Source organism: Loxodonta africana, chromosome 7 (assembly GCF_030014295.1).
Source record: "Loxodonta africana isolate mLoxAfr1 chromosome 7, mLoxAfr1.hap2, whole genome shotgun sequence".
Classification (NCBI taxonomy): Eukaryota; Metazoa; Chordata; class Mammalia; order Proboscidea; family Elephantidae; genus Loxodonta; species Loxodonta africana.
This window is the reverse complement of record NC_087348.1, coordinates 87,763,355-87,777,239: the sequence shown is the minus strand read 5'-3', so window position 1 is coordinate 87,777,239 and position 13,885 is coordinate 87,763,355. Positions and strand designations below refer to the sequence as shown.

The 13,885-nt window shown below is 44.8% G+C and overlaps 1 protein-coding gene across 22 annotated transcripts in view; it reads left to right on the top strand.

The window, feature by feature from the left end:
* The first annotated feature begins 1,074 nt into the window (after positions 1-1,074).
* ARAP1 (ArfGAP with RhoGAP domain, ankyrin repeat and PH domain 1) overlaps positions 1,075-13,885 on the top strand; it is a 58,934-nt gene continuing 46,123 nt past the window's right edge. For 8 of the 22 annotated variants that reach the window (XR_010322479.1, XR_010322478.1, XR_010322477.1 and 5 more), the window contains exons 1-2: positions 1,595-2,198; positions 5,579-5,654. The gene's annotated coding sequence lies outside the window, so the exon portion shown is untranslated. Of the gene's footprint in view, positions 1,193-1,594; positions 2,199-5,578; positions 5,655-13,885 lie in introns of those variants that run through there. The other 14 variants (XM_064288649.1, XM_064288647.1, XM_064288650.1 and 11 more) reach the window with 11 other exon arrangements.

The window sequence follows — 13,885 nt, the reverse complement described above, 5'->3', positions numbered from 1 at the left end:
AACCTTTGGATTAGCAGCTGAGCACTTAACCATTGCGGAGGGAAGACCCACCGGAGCAGGGTGGAGGGTACTGAAATCCAGACTGTCCTCTGCTTGCTGAGCTGCATACCCTGGTGTGGGGCTACTGGAGGAAGAGTCACCTTTTTCTAATTTGCTCAAAGGCCCAATCTCAGTTGGGGCAGCCCTGGTGAGCTCATTGTGAGATGGGGAGTCTGCAGTGCCTGGGGCCATCCAGGAGGAGGTCAGGAGACAGTGGGGTATCAGTGTTGAGCTCTGCAGGGGAACACAGCTGGAGGCAGGGTGTAGTAGCCATTGGTGTCTGGGATAACTGAGACCTCAAGTGCTGAGGGGGCTGATACTCAAGGGCCCCTCTGGTCAAGACTGGCTAAGGCCTTGGAGCTAGGGACAGGAAGTGACTACCTTAGTGGAGGAGCAAGCAGATAATGCGTGAATATGGCCTCTATTATAGGTATGATAATGTATAACATTCATCTGGGTGCCAGGCTCTGTGAGGCAGGTCTGACAGTTCCACTTTGTGGAGGGGGAAACTGAGGCTCCAAGTATGACATGACTTGCCCAGGGCTTCAATCAGGAAGTGATGGAGTCAGGCTTGCCTTGCGTCCTGGGCAGGGAGGGCCTTCTAGGCCTGGGTCTAGGGACTTGCTGATGAGCCCCCAGCTCCCCACCAGGTGGCTGAGGCAGCTCTTCATGGACCCAGGCCCTGGGACCTCAACTTAGTCCTCATTGCCCTGAGGGGCTGCCCCCCATCAACTTTCACTACTCCAGGGACCCCAGAGGATGGGACGTAATACATTTGGGAGGGACAGAATCTCCTGGGGCCAGGGCAAGTTACAGGGCAGGGAGATGGGGCTGAGATAGGGCAGGAGACCCTGGTGTGCCTCCTTGGGACCGGCATGCAGCAGCCACCAGTCCTTGAGAGACAGAAAATAGACTTCTTGGCCCAGGGGCCAGTCAGCTCCCCGCCCTTCCCAAGGGCCACACTGCTACTTTGTCCCACTGGGACTGCAGGGAGCTGGTCCCTGCAGTAGGGCGGGGGCCACTTCTGCACCATCTGGGCCAGGAACCCCGCCCCCACCTAGTTCCTCATATCTACGGGAAGTGTCCCTGAGGCCTCTCATTTGTGCTGTCAGAGTCCTGAGAACCCCCTGGAGAGTGGCAAGTCTGCCAATAGGTATCACTGGTGGTTAGACTTGGGGAGGCAGGGGTGTGGGAGGGGGGTATCGGGCATCTTGGGTCTCTGGGGTGGTCGTATCTAGTGTCTTGTTGGTGGGGATTGTGGGCACTGAAGGGTATGTGGTAATGGGGGGCAGATGTGCTGTGCTGCCATGGGTGGGGTCGAAGATGTATGTGGTTCTCAGAGGTGTGTGTCCCTTGAGGTTGTGTGAGTTGTGTGCTTGTGGTATGGCGGGATGCGGTTTTTAGACCAGGGCCTGGCCAGAGCTGGATGTGTATCATTCTTGGTTCTTGTGGGGAGCTCTGAGGGGTTCTCTGAGGCCTAGGGGCTGGGGTCCCTGGCCTTCCTGCCTGTGCTGGGAAACCTAGGGTCCAGGGGTAAGGGGTGGGCTGTGCAGGGGATGAGGAGGTGAGGGGTGGTACATGAGCTGAGGCCTCAGGTCTGAACCCTGGGCCTGTCTCCCACCACCAAGTGCTGGGTCTTTCCTTGGACCCAGAGCTGAGCTGTGTGCAGACATGGGAGCCAAGGATACAATCCAGGAAGGCTTCCTGGTGAGGAGGCTCCAGAGCTGAGTGTGGAGGAATTAGGACCTTTCGGGCTGCCCTGGCCCAGGGCTGACTCCCTCATGCAAATCAGCATGCAAAGGAGCTCATGGCCCTGGAGCTATCCCACTCCTCCAGGAAAGGGCCACACCCACACAGGTCAGCAGGCCCTGTGGGTGACCAGGGTGAGTCACCAAACCTCTCTGTGTGTCACTACTATCCCTTCACATCCTCCATTCCTCCCCTACTGAAATCTCCCCCGTCTTTGAATTCGCCAAGTCCTTTCCTATCCCCGGGCCTTATACACACTCCATTCCCTTTGCCTGGGAGGGCTTTGTTCCTCTTCCACCCGGCAGCCTCCTACTCATCCTTCAAGGTCCAGCTCAAGAGCCTCTCTGACCCCACCAGACAGAGGCAGCCACATCCTCCACAGGCCCCATTGGCTCCAGCAAGTGACCTGGGTAAGTCTCTACCTTACGTAGCCTCAGCGTGGTACTCCGTGATTGGGGTAAGGTAACAGTTTCAGGCCTTAGGGTTGTTACGAGGATGAGTGAGATGAAGGTGGAAATCTGGCAGGGGCCAGGCACACAGTGGGTGCTTAGGAAATGAAGGAGGCCTGGGTGTGCCTTTCCTTGGCTAAGGGCCTGGGCTGGGGGAACCAGGATAGAGAAGGGGCAGTGGAATTTCTGCCCTTGGAGGTTGAAGTGATAGTTAGAAAACAGAAGGGTGAAACTTTGGCTCCAGCCAGAGAGACTCAGGCAAGACCTGAAGAAGGACTGGCTGTCAAGGATTCTAGATGGCTCTTACTTCTGGACTGAGTGCCCTTGTGAGCCCAGCTGGGTCCTGGGCTCTGCTCTGGGGGGCAGGGAGGATAAGGAGTGTAGAGTCTCAGGCCACCCAGGTCAGGGTGGAGGTTAGGTGAATGGGGCCCCCACAAACAGAGCAACCAGAGACAGAACAGAAGCAGTGCTGAGCTGTGTATGTGGCTCAACCTCAGAGGCCTAGGGGCCCAAGGAGGCAATCAAGAAGATTTCCTCAAAGACCCGGCCTGGAGCCCAGTTCCTGAGGTGGGAGAGTGTGGTTCATTTGCTCATTGTCAGCAGACAGTTTGGGCGCTCATTGTATGCCAGGCCCTTCCTGGTGCAAGAAGTGACATGAGGGAGTTGTGGACGGGCCAGCACAGCCTGCTGGGGCTTGGGGTATGTCACCGACAAATTGGGCAAGTTGCTTCCTCCCCTTGGGTGTCTGTTTCTTCACCTGGAAATGTTAGGCACCAGGTCTGCTGAGGAACTGGATTTGAGGGCACTGGGAACCTGAAAGGGCTTTGGGCAGGGGTGGGACTGGGGTCGTATCTGCTGTAGATGCCTGCTGTGGCCCAGCGGAGAGAGGCTGAAGGGAGATGGGAGAGGCTGGGGCAGGGTAGGGTGGTGGGGGTGTTGGAGCCTGAGCTGGGCCCTCGGGCTGGGGGAGGAGGGGAACCCTCCAACTTGTGGCCAGGCTGTTGCAATAGGATGACACTCTCCTCTGCCAAGTCTCTGCCTCCCTGGGTGCGGGGACTCAGTGATGTGTCATAGTAGCTGAAGACTTAAACCTCCAAAGCCCCTCAGGCTGTTTACACGGGCTGGATGGTTTTGGATCCCCCTACCCTGAGGCTCCTGAGGGGCATGACCAGGTCCAAGGTCTGGGTCCTGTTTGTGCCTCCAGCACCTTGAACAGGGGTATCCTGGAGGTGATGTTCACAAGGAGTCCCAAGTCTCTCATCTTGGCCTGAGTCCTCGAATGCAGGAATAGGAACTTGAGAGAGGCCCTGTAGGGGGCTGTGCCTTTGTCAGGGAGAGAAGTGGTTTCCTGTTTCCCAGACCGTCATTGGAGGAGGGTTGTTGGGACCATCATCATTTAATCTGTGTTAAGTCTTTAGAGCAGTACCTGGCCTATTGTTAGCTGCCATCAGGTTGTCCCCGACTCATGGCAACCCCATGCACGGTGGAATGGAGAGCTGCCCAGTCCTGCATCACCCCCATGATCAGTTATGGATCCGACTGTTGTCATACATAGGGTTTTCAGTGACTGATTTTCAGAAGTATTGGGATAGTGGTGATTCCATGGTAGAATTCCTTTCTATGCAGGAGACTTGGGTTCCATTCTTGGCCAGTGCACCTCATGCCGAGCCACCACCTGTCTGTCTTTGGAGGCTTACGTGTTGCTATGGTGCTGAACAGGTTTCAGAGGTGCTTCCAGACTAAGATGGCCTAGCCTATAGTAGGCGCTCAGTAAATGTTGCCTGTCACTTTTGAGAGGCAATAAACAGAGTAAAGAGTTTAGTACTACACTGTTCAAAAAAAACTACAAATGCAATTTTAATTTTTTAACAGCTATACTAAAAAGAAACAGGTGAAATTAATTTTAATAATAATCACATATCCAGAATATTATCATTTCATCATGTAAGCAATAGAAAAAACTATTAATGAGATATTTTACTTTTCTTTTTGGTACTAAGTCTTCAAAATCAGGTGCATTTTATACTTCGAGCACACTTTATTCCAAAGCCCACATTTCAAATGCTCAACAGCCACATATGACAATGGGCTACTGTATTGGGCAGCACAGGTCTAGACTATACCCAAACTGCACCTTCCTAGCAGTGTGACTTTGGGCGAGTTACTTAACCTCTCTGTGTCTGAATTTCTTCATCTTAAAATAGGGATACGAATCATACGTGTCTCCTAGGGTTGATGTGAGGATTAAATTAGCTAATACAAAGTGCTTAGAATAGTACTGGCATATAGTAAGCATTGTTTATGTTGTCTAATTTTTACAATTGTCATTTGAGTAGCACTGCTATTTTTGCCAACTCTGCCATTTGAAATACTAATTAACCTAAAATTTCTTTTTAAAGTGCTCAGTTTTAAAACATACACCTATTTTATCCCCATCCGAAGCAGTAATAATTGTGGAGTCTACTTAAGATAAACACCAACTAGTAAAATTAAAAATGGTAATGAATACCCCCTAAAGCCATCCTGCAGAGCCCCTAAGTTTGTAGGTTAACTCTGCACTAATGGCAGACCTGGCTCTGCCCCAGGCTGGGGGTGGAGGGATCTGTCCATTCTATCCCTCACGCCTACTCGCAAACTGCTGGCAGCAGGAGTGGTGACCTGCCCTCAGGGATGGTCAGTTCTTTTTTGTCCTGCCTAGAAACACCCTTTTTTGGCCTGTTTTCCCCAACCTCCCACACATGTTTAAGGGAGAACCCTGGGGCCTCACACCCCCAGCCTCAGTGGCCTCTTGTCCCACTCATGGCTCCCCGAGTCCCCCTCTCTGACCAGCTCTTTGTGGGAGAAGTCATGGAGCTGCACAGATCTTCCTCATTACCTTCCTGGGGGCTGTCCAGCTTCCTCACCAGGCTCTGGAGATCCCTACCACAGCCTGCCCGAGCATCCCTGCCACTGGTCCTGGAGGAGGGCCAAGAATGGGAAGGCCTGACTCCCCTTTACCACATGTGTGGCCTTACCTCTGGCAGGCCTGTCCATCAGCCTTCCTCACCCTCACTAGAAGGCTTACCTCTGGTCTAACCTGCATCCCCACCAGAAGGCCTACCTCTGGTCTAGCCTCCATCCCCATTGCCCTTTAGGATCCTTTCCTCCTCTTCCTCCACGTTCTTCCCCATCTCTCTCTGCCTTCTTCCTCTTCTTTCCTTCTCCCCATCTTTCACCCCTTCCCCTCTTTCTTCTTCCTTCTTCTCCTTCCCCCCCTCCTCCCTTCTCCCTTCTGCCATCCTGGCTGCTCAGTACCCTAGTGGCCTTGCCTCATGGGTTGTCTCCCTTACCTGTCCTTGCAGCTTCTGCCTCAGGCCACCATGGGGCGCTGTTCCGAGTAGCTGCTGCCTCTGGGAGGACCTCCTTGCAGCCCAGCCGGTGAGTCAGGGTGTGAAGGTGGGAGCTGGACTGGGTGTGGGAGGAGTGGGGTTCCATGGAGGCTGAGCCCTGAGGTCCCATTTTCTATTTTGAAAACTGAGATTGGGAGGCAGAGGGTGAGACCCAGAGATCTTGCAGAGCCTCCAGGAAGGCTTCGAAGAGGTGGGATGAGGCAGGGACTAGCAGGTTGGGGAGGGGGTTGACTCTGTCACAGTCTGCTTGTTGATTCCCCTTCTTGCCTGTGAATTTTAGTCTCTTTCTCATTCCCAGTCTGTAGTCATCATTATCACATTATCTTCTTTTTTTTGAAATTATGGTAAAATATATGTAACACAAAATTGGCCATTTTAACCACTTTTAAGTGTACAAAGTAACAGTACTTATATTCACCATGTTATGCAACCATTACCACTATCTATCTCTAGAAGTTTTTCATCACCGTAGCACATTATCTTGTTTTTTTTTAATTATGGTAAATATATAACAAAACACTTGCCATTTCAACGTTCTTCACATGTGCAATTCAGTGATGTTAATTGTATTTATTATGTTCAACCATCACCATTATCCGTTTCCAGATTTTTCCATCACCCTTAACAGAAGCTCACCCTCCTTTCAACACTATCACGTTATCTTTCAAATTTTACCTACTTTTTGAAAATGGTACAAAATTGAAAAGATGCACAAGGGCATAGTGAAAGGTAACTGTCCCTCCCTTTCCTGTCTTCTTAGCTGCCCAGTTTGTCTCCCCAGAGACTGCGAGTTTTTCATGTATCCATCTAGAGGTATTCTTCATAGACATGTGTGCACATACCGGTACCAGTACTAGTTGCCGTTGAGCTGATTCCAACTCATGGCGACCCCATGTGTGTCAGAGGAGAACTGCACTCCATGGGGTTTTCAAGGCTGTGACCTTTTGGAAGCCAATTGCCAGGCATTTCTTCTGAGGTACCTCTGGGTTAATAGTCGAGCACTTAAGTGTTTGCGCCACCCGGGGACTCTTGTGTACGTGTATATGTATGTATATTTTTTCTTTTTCTGATGTTTGTGTATTATAACACTGTTCTGCAACTTGCTTTTTCACTGAACCGTAAATCCTTAATAGAATTGTATGTGAACTTTAGAATCTGCCTGTCAAAAAATTCCAGTTAGTATTTTTGGTTGGGATTGCATTAAGCTCTAGCTTAACCCTGGAAAATTGGACGTCTTTATCATATTGAACCTTCTTCTCGAGGAATGGGGAATGCATCTCTCTTTGCTTTTGTCTTCCTTTGGGTCCCTCACTAGCCTTTTTTTTTTTTTTTTTTAATTTGTGGAGTTCAAAATTTAGGACACAGAGATATACAGTGAAAAGCCTGCCTCCTACCCAGAGGTAAATTTCCAGGAAACTGACGGCCCTTGAGCTTCAGGGCTCCTTCTAGGACCCAAGGAGGGGCGCAAACTGTGTGTGCATCTGCTCGTGTGTTTTTGTAACTTTTACAAAAGTGAAATATTTTTGGATTGTTCTTCTTAAAGAGGGCATTCAAATTTTGTAAGCTTCCAAAAAAAAAAAAAAAAAACCTACCTTCTGTTGAGTCAACTTTGACTCATGGTGACCCCATGTATTTCAGAGTAGAGTTGTGCTTCATAAAACCAAAAAGAACCCAAACCTGTTGCTATCGGGTTGATTCCAACTCACAGTGACCCTATAGGACAGAGGAGAGCTGCTCCATAGGGTTTCCAAGGAGCAGCTGGTAGATTCGAACTGCCAATATTTTGGTTAGCAAATGAGCTCTTAACCATTGTGCCACCAGGGCTCCTATGCTCCACAGGGTTTCTTTCTTTCTTTTTTAAAATAATTTATTTTTGTTGTTGTTTTTGAAAATCCATAGAGTTTTCAGTGGTTGACTTTTTGGAAGTAAATCACCAGGCCATTCTTCTGAGGTGCCTCGGGGTGCACTTGAACATCCAACCTTTTGGTTAGCTTCAGGTGCCATAAAACCTGAATCTGCCTCCAGTTCCCTCAGCCACTCAGTTCCCCTCCTCAGAGACAACCTCTGTGTATTGTTTCAGGCATATTTTGTACATTTACAAGTAGATACATAGAGATCTCTCCCCTCCCTCGGTTGCTTTTTTTTTTTCCCCTCACATAAAAGACAGAATGCTATACATACTGTTCTATAGTTTTTTATTCATTTAACAGTATGTCTTAGACGTCATCCCTTATCAAGACATAGTTTCCTCATTTTTTTTTTTTTATGGCTTCTCAATATTCTATTGTATGACTGCACGATAATTTAGTTAAGCATTCCAACTGATGGACAGTTTGGTTACTTCCAGTGTTTTGTTATTATGCGTGGTGCTGCCGCAGATAACCTTCTAAATAGGCCACTTCGAATGAGTGCTGTACAACTGCAGGATAAATGCCTAAGGGTGGTTGGGTCAAAGGGTAGAGCGCTTGGGTTTTGTTGTTGATTTTGTTTTTGTTTTGTGGTTTAGGAGATGGGATATGTTAGAGAGTAGAACTGCCTCATAGGGTTTTCTTGGCTATAGTTTTTATGGAAGCAGATCACCAGGACTGTTGTCTTCCACAGTGCCACTGGGTGGGTTCAGACTGCCAACCATTTGGTTACCAGCTGAGCGCAAACCATTCGTGCCACCCAGGGACCTCGGACATGGGGTTTTTTGATAGCACTCATGGCATTGCCTTTCCTAGAGGCACTCCCACCCATGTGTAGGGCAGTGCTGTTTCCCTACCCCACCACCAGTGCCGTGTATTATCAGATGTTTTGCTCTTTGTCTATCTGATTGGTGGAAAGTGGTGTTTAAGAATATTTTAAATTTCCGTTTATCTTTGTGAAGTTGAATACTTTTTCATATGTCTAAGAGCTGTTTGTATTTTTCTTTCTGTGAATTTCTTTTTTCGGATTCTTTGCCCATATTTCTATTATATTATTGATTAGTTTCTTCTTTTTAAGGGCTTTTCATGTTTTAGTAAAATTGGCCCTTTGGAACATGAGTGCCAGGTATCCCTTACTTTGTCATTTATCTTTTGGCTTTGCTTATGGCTCTTTTTACCGTACAGGAATGCTTGGTTTTCATGTAGTTGAATATCTCAGTCTTTGCTTCATAGATTCTGGGGTTGAGTTGTTTTCAAAAGGCTTTCGCCTCTCTGAGATGATTTTTTTTTTTAATCCTTTTGTGGTTTTATTTTTATATTGCAACCTTTGACCTATCTGGAATTTATTCTGGTGTAAGGTATGAGGGGAGTCCGTGGGTGGCGCTAACTGAAAGCTTGGAGGTTTGACTCCATCTAGAGTCTGCTCAGAAGAATGGGCTGGTGATCTGCTTCCAAAATCAGCCGTTGAAAACCCTGTGGAACACAGTTCTGGCACACATGCGGCTGCCATGAGTTGGAGGTCACTCAACGGCAACTAGGTGTGAGGTAGAGATCCAACTTTGTTTTTTTCTAGATTGTGCCACAGCTATGTCAACCACCTAATAACCCATCTTTCCCTCCAAAACTTTGAGATGCTACCTTTAAAACCTTTATTGTATACTAAATTCTCGTATACATTTTAGTCTATTTTTAAACTTTTTATTCTTTTCAGTTTTGTCTGTTCAAGTGTTGCTACTATACAGTTTTAATTATTGTAGTTTTATGATATGTTTTATTAGTATGTGGTAAGGCTGATTCCCACTCTTTATCCTCCCCCTCCTGCTTCCAGAATTTTTCCTGGCTCTTCTGGCTTGTTTATTTTTCTATATGAACTTTTAAATCAGCTTGTCTAGCTTCAAAAAAAATGTCTGTGTGTTTATTTAGTGGGATTATATATGTTTATAGATTAATATATAGGGAGAATTAACATTTTTATGATATCGTCTATCCAAGAGCATGCTTTCTCTTCTTTTTGCCTCTCAGTAACACTCATTTTCTTTTTATAGATCTTGGACGTTTCTTATTATGTTTATTCTTGGCATATATATATATATTTTTGTCATTTAACAAATATTTATTGAACTTCTGCTATGTGCCAGGCATTGTGTTTTTTGGAGGCTTTTTTCTTTTAATTGTGCTTTAAGTGAAAGTTTACAGCTCAGGTTAGCTTCTCATACAAAAATTTATATACACATTATTATGTGACCCTAGTTACTCTCCCTATAATGTGACAGCACACATTACCTTTCCACCCCAAATTTCTCATGTCCATTCAACCAGCTCCGGTTGCTTTTTGCCTTCTCATCTCACCTCCAGACAGGAGCTGCCCATTTAGTCTCATGTATCTACTTGAGCTAAGAAGCATTCTCTTTATGAGTATCATTTTATGTCTTATAGTCCAGTCTAATCTTTGTCTGAAGAGTTGGCTTCAGTTATAGTTTCAGTTCTGGACTAACAGAGAGCCAGGCGGCCGTGTCTTCTGGAATTCCTCCAGTCTCAGTCAGACCATTAAGTCTGGTCTTTTTATTAGAATTTGAGTCCTACACCCTACTTTTCTCCTGCTCCATCAGGGACTGTCTGTTGTGTTCCCTGTCAGGGTAGTCATTGGTGGTAGCCGGACACCATCTAGTTCTTCTAGTCTCAGGCTGATGGAGTCTCTGGCTTATGTGTCCCTTTTTGTCTCTTGGGCTCATATTTTCCTTGTGTCTTTGGTGTTCTAAATTCTCCTTTGCTCCAGGTGAGTTGGGACCAATTGCTGTATCTTAGATGGCCGCTTGCTAGCTTTTAAGACCCCAGCGCCACTCACCAAAGTGGGATGCAGAACATTTTCTTAATAAACTTCATTATGCCAGTTGACCTAGTTGTCCCCTGAGAACATGATCCCCAGACCCCCACCCCTGCTACTCTGTCCCTCAAAGTGTTTGGTTGTATCCAGGAAACTTACTAGCTTTTGATTTAGTCCAGTTGTGATGACTTCCCCTGTATTGTGTGTTGTCCTTCCCTTCACCTAAGATAATTCTTATCTACTATCTAGTTAGTGAGTACCCCTCCTTCTCCCTCCCCACCCTCATAACCATCAATGAATGTTTTCTTCTGTTTTTAAACCTTTTCTTGAGTTTTTGTAATAGTGGTCTCATGTAATATTTGTCCTTTTGCAACTAATTTCACTCAGCATGATGGCTTCCAGATTCATCGATGTTATGAGATGTTTCACAGATTTATTGTTGTTTTTTATTGTTGCACAGTATTCCATTGTGTAAATATATGTGATTTGTTTATCCATTTGTCTGTTGATAGGTACCTAGCTTGTTTCCATCTTTTTGCAATTGTGAACAGTGCTGCAGTGAACATGGGTGTGCATGTATCTATTCATGTAAGGATTCTTATTTCTCTAGGATATATTCCAAGGAGTGAGATTGCTGGATTGTATGGTACTTCTATTTCTAGCTTTTTAAGGAAACGCCAAATTGATTTCCAAAGTGGTTGTACCATTTTGCATTCACACCAGCAGTGTGTAAGTGTTTCAGCCTCTCCACAACCTCTCTAACATTTATTATTTTGTGTTTTTTGGATTAATGCCAGCCTTGTTGGGGTGAGATGGTATTTCATTATAGTTTTGATTTGCATTTCTCTAATGGCTAGTGATCATGAGCATTTCCTCTTGTATCTATGAGCCACCTGAGTGTCTTTTTCAGTGAAGTGCCTGTTCATACTCTTTGCTTGTTTTTTAATTGGGTTGTCTTTTGTTGTTGAGGTTTTGCGGTATCTTACAGATTTTAAAGATTAGATGGTGATCCAATTTGTCGTAGCCAAATATTTTTTCCCAGTCTGTAGGCTGTCTTTTGACCTTTTGGTGAAGTCTTTGGATGAGGATAGGTATTTGGTTTTTAAGAGCTCCTAGTTATCTAGTTTCTCTTCTGGTGTTTGTGCATTGTTAGTAATGTTTTATATCCTGTTTATGCTGTGCATTAGGCTCCTAGTGTTGTCCCTATTTTTCATCCATGATCTTTATCATTTTAGATTTTATATTTAGGTCTTTGGTCCATTTTGAGTTAGTTTTTATACATGGCGTGAGGTGTGGGTCTTGTTCCATTTTTTAGCAGATGGATATCCAGCTATGCCAGCACCATTTGTTAAGGACACTGTCTTTTCCCCATTTAACAGACTTTGGGCCTTTGTCGAATATCAGCAGCTCATAGGTGGATGAATTTACGTCTGCATTCTCAATTTTGTTCCATTGGTCTATGTGTCTTTTGTTGTACTAGTACCCAGCTGTTTTGACTACTGTGGTGATATTATAATAAGTTCTAAAATCAGGTAGTATGAGGCCTCCCACTTTATTCTTCTTCTTCAATAATGCTTTACTTATCTGGGGCTTCTTCCCTTTCCATATGAAGTTGGTGATTTATTTCTCCATCTCATTAAAAAATGCCATTGGAATTTAGATCAGGATTGCATTGTATCTGTAGATCGCTTTGGGTAGAATAGACGTTTTCACAATGTCGAGTCTTCCCATCCATGAGCGAGGTATGTTTTTCTACTTCTGTAGGTGTCTTTGGAAACCCTGGTGGCGTAGTGGTTAAGTGCTACAGCTGCTAACCAAGAGGTCGGCAGTTCGAATCCGCCAGGCACTTCTTGGAAACTCTATGGAGCAGTTCTACTCTGTCTTATAGGGTCGCTCTGAGTTGGAATTGACTTGATGGCAGTGGGTTTGGTTTTTGGTTTTTTGGTAGGTCTTTTTTGGTTTCTTGCAGTAGTGTCTTATAGTTTTCTTTGTATAGGTCTTTTATGTATCTGGTAAGATTTATTCCTAAGCATATTATCTTCTTGGGGGCTGTTGTAAATGGTATTGATTTGGTGATTTCCTTTTTGACATTCTCTTTGTTGGTGTAGAGGAATCCAACTGATTTTTGTATGCTTATCTTGTATCCTGATATTTTGCTGAAATCTTCTATTACTTCCATAGTTTTCTTATGGATTCTTTTCAGGTTTTCTGTGTATAAGACCATATCATCTGCAAATAGAGATACTTTTACTTCTTTCTTACCAATTTGGATGCCCTTTATTTGTTTTTCTAAACTAATTTCTCTGGCTAGGACCTCCAGCACAGTGTTGAATAAGAGTGGTGATAAAGGTCATCCTTTTCTGGTTCCTGTTCTCAAGGGGAATGCTTTCAGACTCTCTCCATTTAGGATGATGTTGGGTGTTGGCTTTGTATAAATGCCCTTTATTATGTTGAGGAATTTCCCTTCTATTCCTATTTTGCTGAGTGTTTTTATCATGAATGGGTGTTGGGCTTTGTCAAATGCCTTTTCTGCATCAATTGATAAGATCATGTGGTTCTTGTCTTTTGTTTTATTTATGTGATGGATTACATTGATTGTTTTTCTAATGTTGAACCATCCTTCCATACCTGGTCTGTATCCCACTTGGTCATGTTGCATTGCTTTTTTGATATGGTGTTAAATTCTGTTGGCCAGAATTTTGTTGAGGATTTTTGTGTCTGTATTTGTGAGGGATATTGGTCTGTAATTTTCTTTTTTTGTATAGTGTCTTTACCTGGTTTTTTGTATCAGGGTTATGCTGGCTTCATAGTATGAGTTTGGATCCATAGAATGAGTTTGGAAGCATTCCATGCTTTTCTATGCTCCGAAATACCTTTAGTAGTAGTGGTGTTAACTCTCCTCTGAAAGTTTGGTAGAATTCTCCGGTTGAAACCATAAGGGCCAGGGCTTTTTTGTGTGTGTGTTAGTTTTTAAAATTATCTTTTCAGTCTCCTTTGTTATATGTTTATCTAGTTGTTTCATCTCTGTTTGTGTTAGTTTAGGTAGGTAGTGTGTTTCTAGAAATTTGTCCGTTTTCTCTAGGTTTTCAAATTCACTAGAGTACAATTTTTCATAGTATTCTGTTATGATTCTTTTAATTTCAGTTGGGCCTGTTGTGATATCGCCCATCTCATTTCTTACTCGGCTTATTTGCTTCCTCTCCTGTTTTTCTTTTGTCAGTTTGGCCAGTGGCTTATCGAATTCGTTGATCTTTTTGAAGAACCACCTTTTGATCTTGTTAACTCTTTGAATTGTTTTTCTGTTTTCTATGTCATTTAATTTTTATTATTTGCTTTCTTCTGGTGCCCAAGGACTTCTTTTGCTGCTCTCTATTTGTTTGAGTTGTAGGGTTAATGTTTTGATTTTGGCCCTTTCTTCTTTTTGATGTGTGCATTTATTGCTGTAAATTGACCTCTGAGCACTGACTGCTTTTGCTGTGTCCCAAAGGTTCTGGTAGGATGTGTTTTCGTTCTCAAATTTGATTCTGT